Raw genomic sequence first — 18,533 nt, forward strand, 5'->3', positions numbered from 1 at the left:
ATTCATCAGACAGGAAATGGAAGATGCTATAGATTCTTAGCTTTTATCTTGAATCTCTGAAGTTCTCTTAGCTAGTAATTTTTTACTTAGAAGTATATTTTTAGTCCCAAGAGCCTCCCATCTCTTTGAAGCCAATTAATTAAAACACATAGTCACCTCATGGAATTTTCACATTTGGGTAAAATGAGAACAAAGGAATTGAATAATTTTTATAGTGTGACCTCAACAGGCATTTCAAGTACAGATGTGTATCCATTCCTAAGCTCCTGCTTCCCTGTTTCTGTTAAGAGCTTAAACTTGTGCCATCATGGTTAATGTTTTGACAGATTTTATCATAAATCCCGCTGTTGTAAATTTGCCTTGAGCCAAAATTTAACATGTTGTAAGCTCAGAGTTTTTACTCTTAGTGACCAGAAAAGGAAACAAATCAGTTATTCTCTTCTAAGTGATGGGAGTATAGAATTTAACTCTTTAAGTGTTATACATTACTTGAAATTTAGGAGTAATATTCATTTTGTATGTCCAGGGCCTCTCAACTGTCAATAAAACACAAGAACACATTCTATCACAAGGAAGAATATCCAAAGAAAATATTATGTGGCTTACATATGCTCACTAAATTTATAATAAAAATATTATTCTGAAATTTTTAAATTATAAGGTCCTTTGCCTTAGTATGTGGAATCAAAAATTTAATCCTTCAACATGTAGTCGATTCAAAAGCTATGGAGTACCTACTTTGTTCCAAATAATTTATCAGTATTCCCTTTAGTTAGACCCCCCCCACTTTATGGTGTCTGTCATCTATTATTTGATAACCACTTAGAGTATTTTATTACACATACACCCAATCATCGCTATTCTTTAAAGCCTGAAGACCTAGATTTTTTTCTCTCTAAAACATCTTTAATGACCATGAACATTAATATTTACTCATAAATGCATTTGTACACAGGCTTAACCATAGTACATGAGTGAAGAAAAAAAGAGTTGTTACCCAGTTCTTTACCCTAGAATAAATCAAATCAACAAATATTTATCGAATGTCTACTATGTGCAAATAGCCCTGGACTGGTCAGCTTTTAAAAGCCATCCAACTTTTCACATTGACAAATCCAGGCATTATTATTTCAAGCATTGCAGAAACTGCCTCCATGTCCTTTAGGTGACAAAGGCTATGACGACTCCGGATTACTTGGAATAAAGAAAGACAAGGAAGAGAAATCTAATTAACAGGCTGAAAAGAGGAGAAAAACTAACCTAAAATATCACCGATGGATTGCGTCATGTATGTATGTGTGTATATACATATAAGTGTGTAAGAACTTAGCGCATGAGTGTATTTTATGTGTGTGTATATTAATATACACACGAGGAGAAGAATGAGTGAATTGAGAAAAGTAGACTTTGTTAAGGTGACATAAGAATGGGCATTTGCATTTGAGTTCAGAGCTTTGCTTTAGAAATAGGCTTAACCGTCTGGTTAGTGTTACATAACACTAAGTCTTATGGTATAATGAAACCAAAATGTATCATAGTATAACAGAAAGATCACCGAACTTGGTGACCGAAGTTCTAAAACCTAGCTTGCCCTAAAATCTATTAGAAGATGACCTCCTCAATCAATAGATTTACGGTAGATGTGACTTCTACGTTACAACTATAGCAAATTGTTGTAGGATACTAAGTAAGGAGTTAATTCGATCATAAGTAAGAGAAGACACTTGGATGCTCATTGTAAAGGTTCTAATTGTTATTCTAAACTAAATAAAAACTACCAGTAAGAGATCAACGTACATACTTTATTATGTTATATATTATACTCTTATTGTACTGTACCATTTTATACTGTATATTGTACTATACTATATTATACTACATATTATGCTATAATAGCCTCTGCATTTAATTTTGTTATTCTGTAAAAGATAAATAACATACTATCATACCACATCAAATAATTAAATGTGTTTCCTTAGTGAAACTTGAAAGGGAGGCCGGTGGTAATTTCCAACTTTACCAAATAGAATTAATCCTGGCTACTTTGCGTAGTAGGTATGTATATATGTTGGCCGTTGAAGACATTGTCATTGACATTCTCACAGAGGATGTCTGGCGTCGATTTTTAAATATTTGTTTAGAAGAACGAATTTTTTAATATCCATTTTCGCCTCCTATTGGTAGGCTAAGTTTAATTTCCAGTGGGAATCAAAATAATCTTTTTAAGCAGCGTTTATCTTTTTCTAAAGTACCTGAAATTAATTTCTCAACTTTTGTGTGGGGGGAAAAATGTTACAGCTCTATTATTCAAAGTTTACGTTTCTGATATGAACAGAAAGTGTTGGTTATTAAAATCGCTTTGAAGCCAAGGCATCTTCTCATATATCTTTTTAATTATTTGATTCTTTGTCTATCTGGTTATAATTTATTTTCAATGAATACCCTAATTGCTCTGTAGTAAATTTTACATTTATTCTCAGCTACAGTCTTTCTCTTCTTGGTAAAACCATGCTATTGGCCTTTGTAAATATAAGAATCACTTTCAGTATTACTATATGGATTTGGTCTCTTTCATTTATTTCCTTGGTATATTGTAATTAATGCCTTTGGATATATTCTAAGTAAGATTTCACTTGGAAGGTCCAGATATAAGTGCTAACATTCATGAAGAACTATTATCTTTAGTGTTATTTCTAATTTCATCTCATCTTTCCCCTCCTTTGACCAGTATTCCCGATACTAAGACCCTCTCACCTAGGACCTAGCCTGGATTCACCTGCCCCCTTGTGGTGTTCCTTTCTGAATAATAGTTAATTGATTTCTGAAATTTGGACTTGGTATTAAATATCCTGAAAAGAGAATTACTCTTGTCTTGCAGCCTAGAGTCAGAAAAGTTTTCTTCTCTTAGCCACTGGCTAACACAAGAAGAGGAAAACAGTAGTGAGTTTTTTTGATTTTTTGTTTCAGCACACAAGGAAATTGGGCAAGAAATGAGTTGCTTGGAATAAGTGATGAAAATCAATTTTGTCTCGAATCAATATCAGTGGCCTGCAGATTGACAAGGTAAAGACACGTTTCAAAAGTTCTCATAGAGCAACTTAAAATCAAGTTTTTTCTATGTCAGTGTCTCCTTTTTTAGTGAGTGAAGAAAGAAGGGAAAATGGTATTCTATCTTATTTAAATTTTAAATAGATTTTGTAAGCCTTTCATTAAGGATGAATTTGTAAATATAAAAAACAAACCTGTGTTCTGTGTAGTAAAATATGTCTGATACAGTTGGCACAAATACATTTTTGTTTCCCTTTCTCAAAAAGGAATCCCTTCACATGCCGCAGGACTAATTTTTTACATCTTCAGCTGAAGTTAATAGAATTTGCACATGGAATAGAGTTGTATATGTTTAAGGAGTGAATTACCTACAAACAAAATCAGAGACATTTTGCAAGAATAAGGACTTAATAATTCAGTCTCTAGTTAATAAAGAATAATATAAAGAAAAAAGAAAGGCAAAAGGAAAGAAAAGAGGTATATATATAACTAATCTTTCTTAAAAGGAAAAGATGGATTAATAAATTATTGTTACCAAGTACATTTTTAAAGATAACCTTTTCTGTTAACTGTAAAGTAAATATTTCTAACTGAAAGAGTTGTCTCTTTCTATGCTGTCCTACCTCCTGCCCCTACTCCCCACCAAAATCTAATTTGATTGAATAATAGTGATCTTCCGTGGCATTTTAAACTTCATGTCACCTCCCTTGAGATCTGGAAGGAACAGCATGCAGGCTTTAATAAAGCTATATGCAGTCCAATTGCCAAGTTTCTAGCACCCACCGCTCCTTTGCAGTTTCTCTTACATTTGTAACAGTTGACCTACTAACAGGTTCCCAGAAACACAGGTTCAAATTTTGGCAGGCTTACCTCACCTCTTTGTCCTTCCAAAGTACATAAATGCTAAACTGTGTTCACAGTGAGGAAGGGAGAGTCATTCCAATGAGACTTTTAAAATCAAGACCCTTTCTGCTCCCCACCAAGCTACTGCCATCCTCTCCAAAGGAATCAAGTTTTTGTCAGTGTGCCTTTGGCATAATTTCTTCAGCCTGGATTAAAACACAGGTGACTGAGAGTCTACCTTATCTTCACAGGGCATTAGTCACTCTATAAAAGTTAAATTTATTATGAAATACTTTGTTTGTGTTAACATATATCTTCGCTGGGAAGTTGGAAACAAAGGCATGTCCTTTAAGACTCCATATGGGGAAAACACATCCTCCTTTGGAATTTAACCTTAATTTGAACCAAGATCTGTGAAAGAAAAGCACTTTAGTGTATTGTTCCCTTGCTCCACCCATCTATCCCTTATCTAAATGGGGTTACTGTTGCTTCGTGTTTTTTAACTCTTCCCATTCCAAACCTTGCTTTCCTGAGGTTAAAATTCATCTCAGTAGAGAAATGTATTAAAATCATCATGGCAAACAATTATGCTTTGTTTTAAGGATAGGTGATTTTATGTAACATGTTAATTCTGATCTTTGAAATTAAATACATGTATAGCCAGTTTATACTCACATATGTAGTTTGAACAAATGACATATTGTAAGGAATATTTTATTTCCTAAAAAAACTTATTTCCTGAAAATCTTCTCTAAGATTCTCTTACTAGCATTGTCATGTTTGCATGGTTTATACTTTATTAGAAGTTAAAAATAATTAGTGGAAAAGTCCACATTAGGAATGATGATGAGGTACATTTGAAAAACTAATTTTCAAGACCTTTGTTTTCTTTCAGTTTGTTTGCGAAGTCTTTGCTTTCACTGTATCTAAATCTGCAGATGTCCCAATGCTCTTTATTAAAAGCAAAAGCAAAAAACTTTATTGCTGCTTTCCCCATCATAACAGATTACTTGTTTATAAACAACAAGGAAACTATTTCCAAAAAAAATATTTAAGTTGACATTCAAAAAAATACTGCTTATACGAATGCTTGTTTCTTTAATAGTGTCTACCAACAAACTTATAATTGTCCAAATGATTTTCTTTCATTGACTTTTGTTACATTAAGGAAAAAATCACAAACTAAATTTTAAATATAACTTAGATTTTTGTTTATTAAAAGAACATAATTTTTATTTTTTAAATTTTTTATTTAAATTCCATTTAATTAACATATACTGTATTATTAGTTTCAGAACTAGAATTCAGCAATTCATCGGTTGCATACAACACCCAGTGAAGAGCATAATTTTTTAAATGGACACATATGGGCACCTGGGTGGCTCAGTTGGTTAAGCGACTGCCTTTGGCTCAGGTCATGATCCTGGAGTCACGGGATCGAGTCCCACTTTGGGCTCCCCGCATGGCAGGGAGTCTGCTTCTCCCTCTGACCTTCTACCTTCTCATGCTCTCTCTCTCTCTCAAATAAATAAAATCTTTAAAAATAAAATAAATAAATAAATAAATAAAATGGACACATACTCATCCACTGCTCAAAACAACTATGTTCATGAGGCACCTGACTGGCTCAGTTAGTAGAGCATGCAACTCTTGATCTCTAGTGGTTGTAAGTTTGAGCCCTATGTTGGATGTAGAGATTACTTAAAAAACAAAAATCTTTGGGAAAAAAATGATCTTAAAAAAATAACTATCTTCGGTATTTTTAAATTGAAAATTTCCTAACAAAACAAAAAATTCACGTATTTGTGAATTGGTCATGTATTTCATTATCACACAGCATATTTCATTTAAACTATAATATTGAAATTAGTTTTAATGGATACTTTTTTTAAAAATATGGAATATAGGGGCACCTGGGTGGCTCAGTCAGTTAAGCATCTGCCTTCAGCTCAGGTCATCATGCCAGGGTGCTGGGATCAATACCCCACATCCGGCTCCCTGCTCAGCTGGGAGCTTCCTTCTCCCTCTCCTCCTGCCTGTGCTCTCTCTCACTATCTCTGTCTCTCTCTCTCAAAGAAATAAAATCCTTTAAAAAAAAAAAACATGGAGGGGCGCCTGGGTGGCTCAGTGGGTTAAGCCGCTGCCTTCGGCTCAGGTCATGATCTCAGGGTCTTGGGATCGGGTCCCGCATCGGGCTCTCTGCTCAGTGGGGAGTCGGCTTCCTCCTCTCTCTCTCTCTGCCTGCCTTTCTGCCTACTTGTGATCTCTCTCTGTCAAATAAATAAATAAAATCTTTAAAAAAAACCATGGAATATATATGATGCATTTAGGACATTAGAACATTTATCACAAGTAATATCAAATCATTTCATCATTGCTCTCCACCTCGGCCCCAGCTACATTTATTGGTTCCAGCCCAACCAACCCTCATACTGGATTGAAGCTTAGTCTTTAGCACTCAACACTTTTACATGCCATCAGTTGTTTAAATTCATAATATGTATCATTTTTCATGGAAATTATAAATTCACAGGGAACAATGAGTTGACAATCGGAATACTTTAATTTACCTCTCAGACTCAACTCCTTAGTTCTCTTGGACTTCGCACTGCAATTAGATGCTGATTTGATAAAACTGTCTTAAAAGGTAACAGGACTATACACCCTGTTGCCTTACTAAATGTTGTGCCCTGCCTCAATTTTTCCGAGGATGATTTTGGATCACTATCTTCATGATATATATAGATGCCTATATAGTTATATCATTCATCCATGGTCTTACCATAAGATAGCCATAGAAAGATCTTTCACAGCAGTAAAATGGTCAAAATACTGATGAAAAAAATAATGGGAGAAATGATGATAATTAAGTATAAGATTGAAAAGGCAGATATTAATCAGAATCAAAGGAAAAAATAGAAGTGTGGACTTCATAAATTATGGGAAGAAACAATTTAGGAAAAACTGAAATAAAGGAGTAAAAGGGTGAGAAAGAAGCAAAGATAATTCCAAACTGCCACATGAAGTAATGTTGGTAAAATCCCAAAATATTTGTAAAATTGAGTAAAAGAGATTATGTGTGTTTATAAAAATGTAGACAGTGGTGGTCTTCACATATTAAATTTTAAAGGTGTAAGGATGTAACAAATAGAATAATAAAATATTGAAGCATCTTTATTGACCACAAGCTATATTACTAGATAAAACTTTGTTCAATGAAATTAGAAATAATTTTTTAAAAACCATAAATCCCATGGAAGGTATTTATTTTTATTAATCCTTATTTTTATTTTTGAAACCCGGCACTAACACATACTGAGCATAGGAGACACTTGAAATATTTAGCTAATTCAAAATAACGCTTACCAAAAGAAATAACACTGCGATAGAGTCACAAGAAGTGTGGATAACAGACTGTGGCAATGGATGAGGGTTAGGGAGTAAGAGAGATTGTAAAACATCTAAGCCTTATTAATATATTAATCATGTAATGACTAACAAATAACTTAAAATACAAGTGAAGGTGAAAGTAGTGTTCTCAGAGGAAATGTTTCTATCTTTATATGTGGAAGTCTTCAGTTTTTTCTAAAACTACATCTTGATGAGAAGATTGAAAGAGATACTAGAGAGGGTTTTATTGTTTGTGTTTATCAATAATTCAGACAAAACCATACCAGGGAGCTAAGGATACAAAGTCGAATCAGACAGTTTCTGCCCTCAAGGAAATCAGAGTCCAGAGGGAATGATGTAGCTATAAATAATTAGAATAAAGTATGGTAGGTGCCATAATAGAGGTAGGCTCAGAATGCTTTAGCAGAACAGGTGAAAGGGCATCTTGCCCTGCCTATAGATTAAGGAATGCTTCCCAGAGGAGATGGTGTTTGAGTTAGGTGCCATTGGGATTGGCAATTAAGGAGTCCATGGTGACTTTAATGAGAGCAATTTCTACTCTAATAAGACACAAAACCCAAATTGCAGATAATTAAGAAGTGAATGAAAAAATGTAGAAATGGAGACAATGAGTGTAGACTACTTTTCCCAGGAAATTTCTTTCTAACACTTCTTACTTGCTACCTGTGAATAGATTTAATGAAGAATTTCACATTGCACAGCACAATTTAATGCTATTGCTAATAATGGATTTTTTTCCCTCCGTGTTTGTGAATAAATTGAACTCCCTTTGTACAAGCTCAGTAACATGAATCCTTCCAGCAAGAGCCTTACCTAAAGGAGGTTCAGATCTACATCTTTGCATTATGGTATCTTTGATTCTCAGTTCTTCTGTTCCTTCTTTCTATTCTGGAGTTTCAGTCTCGATTGCCAAGTATACCTAGGTGAAATGTTCTCTTTCCTCCCTCTCTTCCATCTTTCTTTTTTTTTTTTTTTTTAAGATTTTATTTATTTATTTGACAGACAGAGATCACAAATAGGCAGAGAGGCAGGCAGAGAGAGAGGGAGAAGTAGATTCCCCGCTGAGCAGAGAGCCCGATGTGGGACTCCATTCCAGGACCCTGAGATCATAACCTGAGCTGAAGGCAGAGGCTTTAACCCACTGAGCCACCCAGGTGCCCCTTCCATCTTTCTCATAATTTCTCTTACACCTCTAACCATATATCCTCAAGTGATTCAAATATGTTATTATCTACACTTATCTTTCTAACGCCAAACACCAACTACTGAATAAACCAAATTTCTTAGAGCGTTCAAGGCCCTCCAGACTTTCGTTCCAGCCACTTTCTTAGCTTTATCTTCCTGTACCCTCCTCTTTCATCTTCAACTTCACCTTCCTCTCTGTACACCCTGAACGTTCTGGCTTCAATTTCCGGACACTGTTACCTTCATTTGGAATGGCTCCCTTCCTGCAACCTCATGTCTAAATCCTGTCTGACATATAATTATGGTCTTACTTAGTTGTCATATTTCCTATAAAAGCCTTTTTGGATCTTCACAATACTACTTTTCTTCTCAACCTCAGTTTTTATATGTGTGTCTCTATGCCATTCATTCAACAAAACTTTTCTGAGTACCTACTATGTGCCAGACACCAAAAAGACCATTTTCTACTCTTTTCCACAGATGAGTTGCTATTTTATCTCACCACTCCTATCAGACTATAAATTCTTTGATATCAAGAATCATCTAATACAGCTCTGGAAATATCTAATACAGTGTTTTACACTAGTAATTATATAATAAATGTGTTGATTGCATTAATGAATAAATTAATCTCAAATGGAGATCCATCCCCTGAAATTCTGTTAAACAAAGATAGCACCCAAGACTTTTATCCCCCCTGCCATGAAGTTCTCTCCTACCATTATCTGCAAGAATGCAATTTGTCACTTCCTCAATTTAACTGTCTTAAAATGGCATTTTTCAAAAAATGGTATTTGACATCCTTGTATTCTCTTAAATTCTTCCATCTTCAGCTCCATATATTCCATTGAAAAATTCCAGAAGTTATAATATTAATCAAGTCCTTCCACTTATACCTCCTTGAGTACCTCACTTAGCTGGTGACCATATTATAACTTCCTTCTTAAAGGGGTCACTGGGGGTGCCTGGGTGACTCAGTCCCTTAAGTGCCTGCCTTCAGCTCAAGTCATGATCCCAGAGTCCTGGGATTGAGCCCTGTGTCAAGCTGTCTTCCCTGCAGGGAGCTTGCTTCTCTCTCTCCCTCTCTCCCTTGCTCTCTCTCTCAAAAAAATAAATTAAATATTTCAAAAAAAAATTTTTTTTTCTTCCTCATCATTAGCCATCAGGCAGATTCAAATCAAAACCGCATTGAGTGGGTGCCTGAGTGGCTCATGGGTTAAGCCTCTGCCTTCAGCTCAGGTCATGATCCCAGGGTCCTGGGATTGAGCCCCACATCAGGCTCTCTGATCGGCAGGGAGCCTGCTTCCCTTCCTCTGTATCTGCCTGCCTCTCTTCCTGCTTGTGATCTCTCTCTCTCTCTGTCAAATAAATAAATAAATAAATCTTTAAAAAAAAAAATGCATTGAGATACCACCTTACACCAGTTAGAATGGCCAAAATCAACAGTGTGGAGATTCCTTAAGAAAAAAAAACTTAAGAAGGGTCACTCACTGGCGCCTGGGTGGCTCAGCGGGTTAAGCCTCTGCCTTCGGCTCGGGTCATGATCTCAGGGTCCTGGGATCCAGCCCTGCATCGGACTCTCTGCTCAGCAGGGAGCCTGATTCTCCTCTCTCTCTCTCTCTCTCTCTCTCTGCCTGCATACCTGTGATCTCTGTCTGTCAAATAAATAAATAAAATCTTAAAAAAAAAGAAAAAGAAGGGTCACTCAAATAGAGTTACTTCCTTCTTTTAACCCATCCTACATAAGTTAGCTGTGAATTTAAAATCAGATTATATTTCTTTTCAAATCTTTCCTCTTTCTGTGGCCATTAATAAAAAAAACCTGGTTCAATATTAATACACTTCCATTTCTTCCCTAATCTTACATCTTCTTGCTATTTGCCAACAATCTTTAGTTTAAAATGTGCTTCACTGGGGCACCGGGGTGACTCAGTCAGTTAAGGATCAGCATCCTGGTTTTGTCTCAGGTCATGATCTCAGGGTCGTGAGACTGAGCCCCATGACAGAATCTACAGTGGGTGTGGAGGCTGCTTAAGATTCCCTCCCTCCCTCTTCCTCTGCAACTTCTTCCTCTCCCCCTGCCACTTCTCTCTCCATGTGCACTCACACATACACATTCTCAAATAAATAAGTAAATCTTTTTAAAAAATTAAAATAAAAATAAAATGCGCTTCACTTCTAGAACACTCTACCTCTTCACTCCCATCAGCATAGTTTACTATCACTCCAGCTCTCTAGAACCTAGCTTAAAATATGTTTTTAAGGGAACTTTTTAAATTAATCTAGATTTGTATATCACTATACTGATTTTCTATATATTGTTCAGTCACTAAATTAATTTGAATCAAATTATATTTATCCAACTTGCCTCCCTATCAGAGTCCTCTGTTAAGGATAGTTTCTAATCCAAATAGTGTAATAAACTGATCTGTATTATTAATGTGAAGCTTTGCTCTTCGTGATGATATTAATGTGTGGTTTTCTGGCCTTTTGGTAAAACAAATATAATGGATTAAATAGTACATTGATATTCAACTCTTCTAGAATTACAATATAACCAAATGATCTTTATTGACTAATCAACCAAAACTTACAGAAAAATTAATGCTTCCATAACACCAGTTCCTAAAATATGGGTAAGGGAGTGAATTTGAGGCTTGAATACAAGATAATAAGGAGATATCACAAGAATTGCCAGGATTTGATAGTTAGGGGCTAGGGTTTAGAATGTAATAAGGAAAAGTCTTCTGCTTCTGACTATAATAGAGTTGCTAAAATCAGATTAGTTCATTCACTGAGAATAACTACAAAACTTGGACAAAATACAAACTCAAAGAAAAACCAAGTAAAAAAACATTTACTAAAAAGATAAAGAACTAAGAAGTTAATTTTCCAGTCCCACAATGCTGGAGAGACAAAAACTGAAGTGCAATCAAAGAGGAGAGACTTAGCTTTTGAATCAGATCCTAGAAAAGCTATGCCACAGGAATAAAGATAAATTGTAAATAGAGTAACTTCCACTATGTCAAGGTGTTCTCCCCAAATTCACACCTAAAACACCTACCAATACAAAGTGGAATTTAGAGGAAGGGGAAGGAAATTTGCCTGTGTTCTAGACCTTGCACTGAATAGGAGGCTGCCTGCCACTGGAGGATGTGCACAGGGCATGCCTAAGACTAAGATGGGAGCTGGAGAGAAATCCTCCCCTGTCCCACCATGATCCACTCATCTAGTAGCAGGTAAAAGTCATGTACTTCTGAGAAAAATAAAAACATGAGAATAGACTCCCCCTAGGCTGCAGACACAGGGAACCTGCTAAAATCTGAGGGTAGAGCAGAGAAACTGAGGGGAAAAAAATGCCTCCAGCTCTACAAGCCTTTGTGTTCTACTGAACACAAAATAGTGGCAACCCAGCTCATTACTGGAAAAAATTTAAATCTATGGTACACTAAAGATAACTATAGCAACCACAAGACCCAACTCACCTCAAATGCTGACTAAGTTTGCTCAAATGCCCACATTAATGACCTGTGAAAGAAGAGATATTACCATTTTGGACATTTACCTTAGTTTAAATTGCTCCTTTATATAGAATATTTGACATTTAATTCAAACAAACAAACAAACAAACAAAAAATGAGATACAAGTCTTAAAAAGAAAAAAGGACCATGTGAAAAGATAAGATAGTCAATAGAATCAGACCCAGAGATGACCCAGATGTTAGAATAATCAGACTTAAAAAAAAAGAAGCATAAAGAGAGATATTAATTAATTTATTTACTTTTAAAATATTTTATTTACTTATTTGACAGAGAGAAAGCACAGGTAGGCAGAGCAGCAGGCAGAAGGAGAGGGAGAAGCAGGCTCTCTGCCAAGCAGGGAGCCCAATGCGGGGCTCAATCCCAGGACCCAGGGATCATGACCCAAGCCAAAAGAAGACTCCCAACTGAGAGCCATCCAGATGCCTGAGATATATTAATTCATTAATTTCAGAATAGTAACAAGGAGTCACAGTTAACTTCTCAGAGAAATAGAAACTGGAATAAAATGAAATAAATGAAAAAAAAAAAACCTTAAAGTGCTGAGAGTAACTAATCAACAATCTAGAAACAAATATCCAGAAAAAAATAAGAAAATTTCATAAGCAGAGCTCCACTAAAAGAAATCCTAAAGAGAGTTTATTAGGCAACTGGAAAGTGATGTGATCGCAGATGGAATCATAGTACCCTAGAAAGGGAAAATGTGTGAGATAAGGTAAGTGAATATTTACTATTTAAGGAAAAATAGAATGCATGTAATAAACATTTCATTTTGTTCAAAAGAAAAAAATCTATTAATATCAAAAGTTTAACAATCACAGCTAAATAAAGCACACATTTGAGGAAAATGTTTACCCAAGTGCTCATCTAGTCTACACTTGAGTTTAATGTTGAGATGCTCATTATTTTCTACTCTAGCTTTGCTACAAATGTCTTTATATTGAGTGATAATCTATCATCTTCTTGAATTTCTGCCTTCTGGCCCTAATTCTGCCTTCTACAATGATGTACCATAAATAATTCTTATTTTTCTCACATATGTTTGAATTAATTATAGTACCCTCCAATGGAACAGAAATGTTTTATTCTGTAACCAAACATCCCCAGTCTAAACCATCCTTCACAGGAGGTAGTCCAGTTCTCCTCTACCCAGAATTTTCTACATGTACCTCACTTTCTTGATATCTCTGAAAAAGACCCCAACAAATGAAACAAAGTCCTATAGTTACCAAGGCATTTTTGCTTTCCCCACTCCATGTGTGCAGCAATGACATGTATCTTTTATAAGGGGAGAAAACCATGCTATTTATTCACATGTAGTTCCTAATTTTACTTCTGTGAAAGCTCTGGCCTCAATAGGTTAGAACTTATTTTTGTTCACTGAAAGCATTCAGTATACTTTCAGAATCCTAGGCTAGGAATAGTGTACAAACAAAAATTGGTTGACAGGATTCTGGAGGCTATTTGGACAAATAGTGGACAGTAGTATGGCCTAAAATTGTGACCTTTGGGATGTCAAAGAAGGAAAGGTTGGGGTAATGGAGCTATTGATAAGGCATATTAACTAGTTTTGGACATATGGGTCATAAGAAGGATGAGTCAATGATGACTATGACCTTTCAAGCCTTAGTAACAAAGTAAACAAGAAAACTATGGAGGCCAGGATACATGCCTTGTTACTGAGAGAAATGTGTTGCTATAATTTAATGTATTAGATGTTCATGGAAATAACTTGTAGATAGGCATAAAAATAAGATGGGAGATTTTGTTGGAGGACAGGGATGGACTTTTAGCTTGATACATGGTAGCTCAAGCCATATGACAAGGAAACAAAGGCCTATCAATGTGCTCTAGCCAAAGACTGTCAGGAATATATCTGTGGTTGAGCAAAATGGCTTTATTGCTTATTTGCAAATAAGACCACACACCATAGGGAACTGTGTGGCATTTCACTGAGAGGATGTTAGAAATGACTTATTATAGGATTGGGGTTTAAGTTAGATGCTTTGTGAGAGGATTCAAGACAGTAGAACTTTGAAATGGTTACTGTCAGGATGTGGGGTAATTCTATGATTGAGTATCTTAAGAAATCTTTTTTTTTTAAGATTTTATTTATTTATTTGATAGAGATCACAAGTAGACAGAGAGGCAGGCAGAGATGGGGGGGGGAGTGGGCTCCCTGCTGAGCAGAGAGCCCAATGCAGGGCTCGATCCCAGAACCCTGGAATCATGACCTGAGCTGAAGGCAGAGGCTTTAACCCACTGAGCCATCCAGGCACCCATACTTTAAGAAATCTTATCTAGAAAGAGAGAAGGCTGGAATAAAGCTAAAGCTGTAATTTGTAAAGAAGCAACAGTTACTAGTATAATAAACATGAGCAATGTTTGCTATCTTTGTGGTTTTCAGTGACTTGATTTTCAACTATACTTAGACAAAACTACAAAGGGGTCTTTTGTCTCACCTCTCTACAGTTAGAGTGTCCTTGTCTAATGTTGGTGTTCAGTAAAATAGTTTATATTTGACAGAACACCTAGGCCTGTGAATCCCAGGCCAACTCCTAAAAATACCATAGCCTAGCTGCACGTGTCAAGCCATTTTCCAAATGTGAGGGGTTGGTTTTCTCTCTCAGACCAACGGACATAGCCTTGGGAAAGAGCAGTGGAAGTTGGAATAGGCAGAAAAGATAGTAATGGAGATAGAGAAGCAGTCATGAAAAGGTAGAGAACAAGGATAGGCTGGTGCCAGGAGGTCCTTGGTGAGAGGGTAGTCAACATTACTAAGGGTATTTAGAACTATTTGGGACTCGGTGGGGGAAAATGGAGTAAAAACATCATTGAATCAAGGTATCACTGATGATCTTCAAGACAGAAATTTGGGGAGGATTTTTGTTGTTTTTTTCAAGATAGACGATAAGGGGCCACAGATCAAGTTGCAAGGCTGTGGAGAAGGAGATACTGGGGGTAAAGACCACTCATTTAAAAAGTTTGGCAGTGAAAAGGAGAGCAAGGGAATGTTAACTAGAAGATTTTGTGAAATCAATTAAAGGAGTTTTTTCGCCCTAAAATAGAGATGACCACTGCATGTTTGAAGCTGAGGAGAAGGAGCCATTGGAAACTGCAACAGTGAAGATGCTAGTAAAGCAATGAGAACAGAGAGGGGTCTGAGATTAAGAACTTTGGGACGTGTGTCTGTCCTGGAGAGAAGGCAGGACTCCTTCACATCCTGGATGTAGCAGAGAATGTATTGGTACAGAAATAGAAATGTTGAGTTGGGATATGGGGTAGATATGGGAATGGATGACAAGCAAAATCATCTTTTTTCCCTTTTCCTTTTTCAGTGAAATTAGAAACTAAGATCATTAGCAAAGGAGAAAGGGAGACACAAAAGCCTGGAGAAGGTTCGGGTCACTGCTAAGAAGTTGTTTAGTAAATAAACAAAAGATACCATTTTTCTATTAAGTCACCCATTTTATTAAAGAAGAAAATGCAACTGTTGCTATATTTTATGAATTTACAGAGGATTTAGAAGTGAGAGCCCTTTTATTCCCAACAAAAGAAGGGAATGGTTGCTATCTTTTTACATTAAGAGTGGTCCAAAGAAACGTTTTAATTGGTATATCCATGCTAGATTAAATATTACTTGACACAAATAATTTGTAACTTTTTGGGGAGCTTTTGAATACTGTCTCTCCCAAAGGGGGAAAAAAATCCTGCTGTTTTCAAAAGCTAGAGAGAACATCAACCAGAAACAATAACGCTCCAGAAGGGTGAATTCCATAATATCTAGAGCAAAGAAAATTAACGTTTCCACTTTCATTTACAAACATGGACCCCCGACTTTCCGCTGAATTCTGTTTACGTGTATCTAAATAACGAGCTGGCCGGCTCCTTCCTGGTATTAGGTGTGATTGAGAGATAACTCACCCGGCAGCGGCCGCGGCAGTTTTTGTGCCCGCCGGAGCACATGCTCTTGTGAGCATCAAAAGGAGATGAAGCCTGATTAACCATTTTGAAATCTATCGGATGAGGAGAAGTCCTTACAAAACAACTTTTATACGCTTTAATTAAAAACGTGTTCCGGCAGCTCAGAGCTGAATGGGCTTCAGGGGGAGCAGGGCTGAGCCCGTTGCTATGACGACACCAAATCTTTTCACGCCTGGCCCTTCCCCAGCACACTCTGTCTAGCTCCGTCCAGCCATTAATTCGCCTTCATCCCCTCTCTCACTGCCCCTGTCCCTTGGTCTGGGAGTCTATGGAAGACCCAGTACTATCTACTTTTTCTGCCATGGCATCTCTTCCTCACTCTCTTCCATCATTTCATCCTGTATTATTTCCCTTGCCAATCCCCATTTTCTTGTTTCTCTTGAAAACAAGTTTACCCCCTGAGTTGACAACATTTTTTTTAAAAATGGGAGAAGGGGGGGTCACAGCATAAGAGTTACTGCTAATTACCCTTCATGATAAATTCATTTTTAATGGTCTTGAGTGTAATGGAGAAGGATCTCACTGGGTTCTTTTTTTTTTTTTTTTCCCCAGGTTTAACACTGGCTACTACACCACTCTTTCTGTGGCTGAAGATAAGGCTGAAATAAAAAGGACTATGGTTTATTCTGTTAACTTGTGCTTATTAAAATCTCAAGTTATTCCTCAAGCAGTCTCATCTGGTAACAACTGTAAGTGAATGTAAGACTTTGAAATATGTCCTGAAACATCACAGACCTCCTTCTATTTAAGAAGGCTCTTGAATATTTAAAATGCTGTACTTACTATACAGAGACATAAATAAAACCCAGCATCGTCACTTGTACTATATGAAACAAGAATTGGGTGGAACTTGCCCGTCACACAATCTTACTTGGCAGAAACTGTTATCTTTGCATTCTTGTATCTAATGCATTTATAGACTATAATGTTATTACACGACTTCTGAATATTACTCTTTGAGTCATCTGAGGCCTTACAACTTTTCATTTTGATTATAATTCCAATTTTCCTTTTCACCTCTTCTGTTTTATAAGACAGATGAGTAGAATGCATTGAAGATAATTTCTCATTTGTTCTCCCTACTTACCTCTGTCTCCTCTTACTGTGATTACACTTCCAAAGTGAATTATTTGTCAGATTCTGTAAGAATTTCCTTTCTAATTGCCTGACTCGGTAGAGATGTAACTTAAGACACAGGTGTGGTCTGGAGTGTTAATCCTCACCATACCATGGCCCAGTGGTCACTGCAGAGAAAGTGGGTGAATCTTTCAGAGCCATGGAAGCCCAGAAGAGTTTTGAGTCTAAGATTCCAAACCATAATACAACTTTGAAGTTCTACCCTCTCTGTCCCTGAAATTGAAATTTAAAAATTTAACTTCTCTTTAGAAGTTTTCTAATGAACTTCCTCAGTCTCTTTACTATATAAAACTCTGGCATAATATATTCCTAATAGGCCACATGTAAATCGGTGGGTCACAAGTTCACAAATACTCTAAACTCACTCTAGTATAAGGAACAGTATTTCCTTTCAATGAAACACCCCCGCCAAGTTAGTTTCTATGTTCTTTTCTTATAATTTCATAAATTCCCACATTTTGAGAAATGGAAAAACTTACATATAGTTTAAACACTTCCACATTTTGAGAAATTGACTTATCATAGTCATACTTAAAATGTGAAGAGTCTGCATGACCTAGCATTGGATGGTATCTCACAGATGGACCAAGTTTCCTGTTGATAATTATCTGGTATAATTTAAGTGAATTAATGAGGTTTAACTTTCTTATCCCCTTCTCAGAATTAAGAATAAAAAAATCAAAAGCTTATACATACTAACAGTGTTTTCCCACCTAGGGCACTTAATTTGGATCAATCTTAGGTAGGCACTAAAGTGAGTAAATGTATACAGATTGACTAATAGGCATTCAGCTGTCTGAAACAGGTTTTAGACCTAATAAAAATATATCCTCAAAGAGGCATTTTACTTAAATATCAGAGAAAATATTGGCAAAAGGTTTTGTGTTGTGAATATAGTGCTTCTCCATTATGCTGATAAGAAATGGGAGTCCTTCAATTCTTGACATTTAAATCTATTCTGGACCTGGCCTGGGGAAACTCTGAAGGGGATAAATCTTGCAGGTGAGTGGACTAGAAAACATAATAAACAAGTCCTTTCCATCACCATATTCTATGGCCCCATGATTCAGTGAATCTCAAGGCTAAGTGTACTTGGGAGTTGTACTTTAGATAACACGGAATTCTCAATTCTATTGAGATGTTTTACATTTCCTTCCCTCCCAATTTTGTCTCATAGCCAAAGACAACCACATGAAAATCATGGTATCTTTTATTTAATAATTCATCCATCCTATGGTGCCCTGCTTACCTGAAGTCACATAATCCTTTATGTGTGCTCTGGCACTAGACAAATTGTTTATGTGATAAACCATGGGACTGTCCTGTAGTTTCTGTGGTCTGGTGGATATATGTCAGAATTAAAGCTTTTTGGTAGTTGTTTGGAA

The 18,533-nt window shown here is 36.3% G+C and overlaps 2 long non-coding RNA genes across 7 annotated transcripts in view; one reads left to right on the plus strand and one right to left on the minus strand.

Moving 5' to 3' along the window:
• The window catches only part of LOC123388281, an 18,176-nt gene extending 13,884 nt beyond the window's left edge, over positions 1-4,292 (minus strand). Inside the window, exons 1-2 of one of the 3 annotated variants that reach the window (XR_006602822.1) lie at positions 3,919-4,288; positions 3,243-3,416 (exon numbers count right to left, since the gene is read on the minus strand). This is a non-coding gene — a long non-coding RNA (uncharacterized LOC123388281). Of the gene's footprint in view, positions 1-3,242; positions 3,417-3,918 lie in introns of all 3 variants that reach the window. The other 2 variants (XR_006602823.1, XR_006602821.1) reach the window with 2 other exon arrangements.
• The window catches only part of LOC106003810, a 27,151-nt gene continuing 9,512 nt past the window's right edge, over positions 895-18,533 (plus strand). For 2 of the 4 annotated variants that reach the window (XR_001176515.2, XR_006602820.1), the window contains exons 1-3: positions 895-1,288; positions 2,968-3,063; positions 16,564-16,700. This is a non-coding gene — a long non-coding RNA (uncharacterized LOC106003810). The remainder of the gene's footprint in view (positions 1,289-2,967; positions 3,064-16,563; positions 16,701-18,533) is intronic. The other 2 variants (XR_001176514.2, XR_006602819.1) reach the window with 2 other exon arrangements.

This window comes from Mustela putorius, unplaced genomic scaffold (assembly GCF_011764305.1).
Source record: "Mustela putorius furo isolate JIRA1106 unplaced genomic scaffold, ASM1176430v1.1 tig00003898_pilon_pilon_pilon, whole genome shotgun sequence".
Taxonomy (NCBI): domain Eukaryota; kingdom Metazoa; phylum Chordata; class Mammalia; order Carnivora; family Mustelidae; genus Mustela; species Mustela putorius.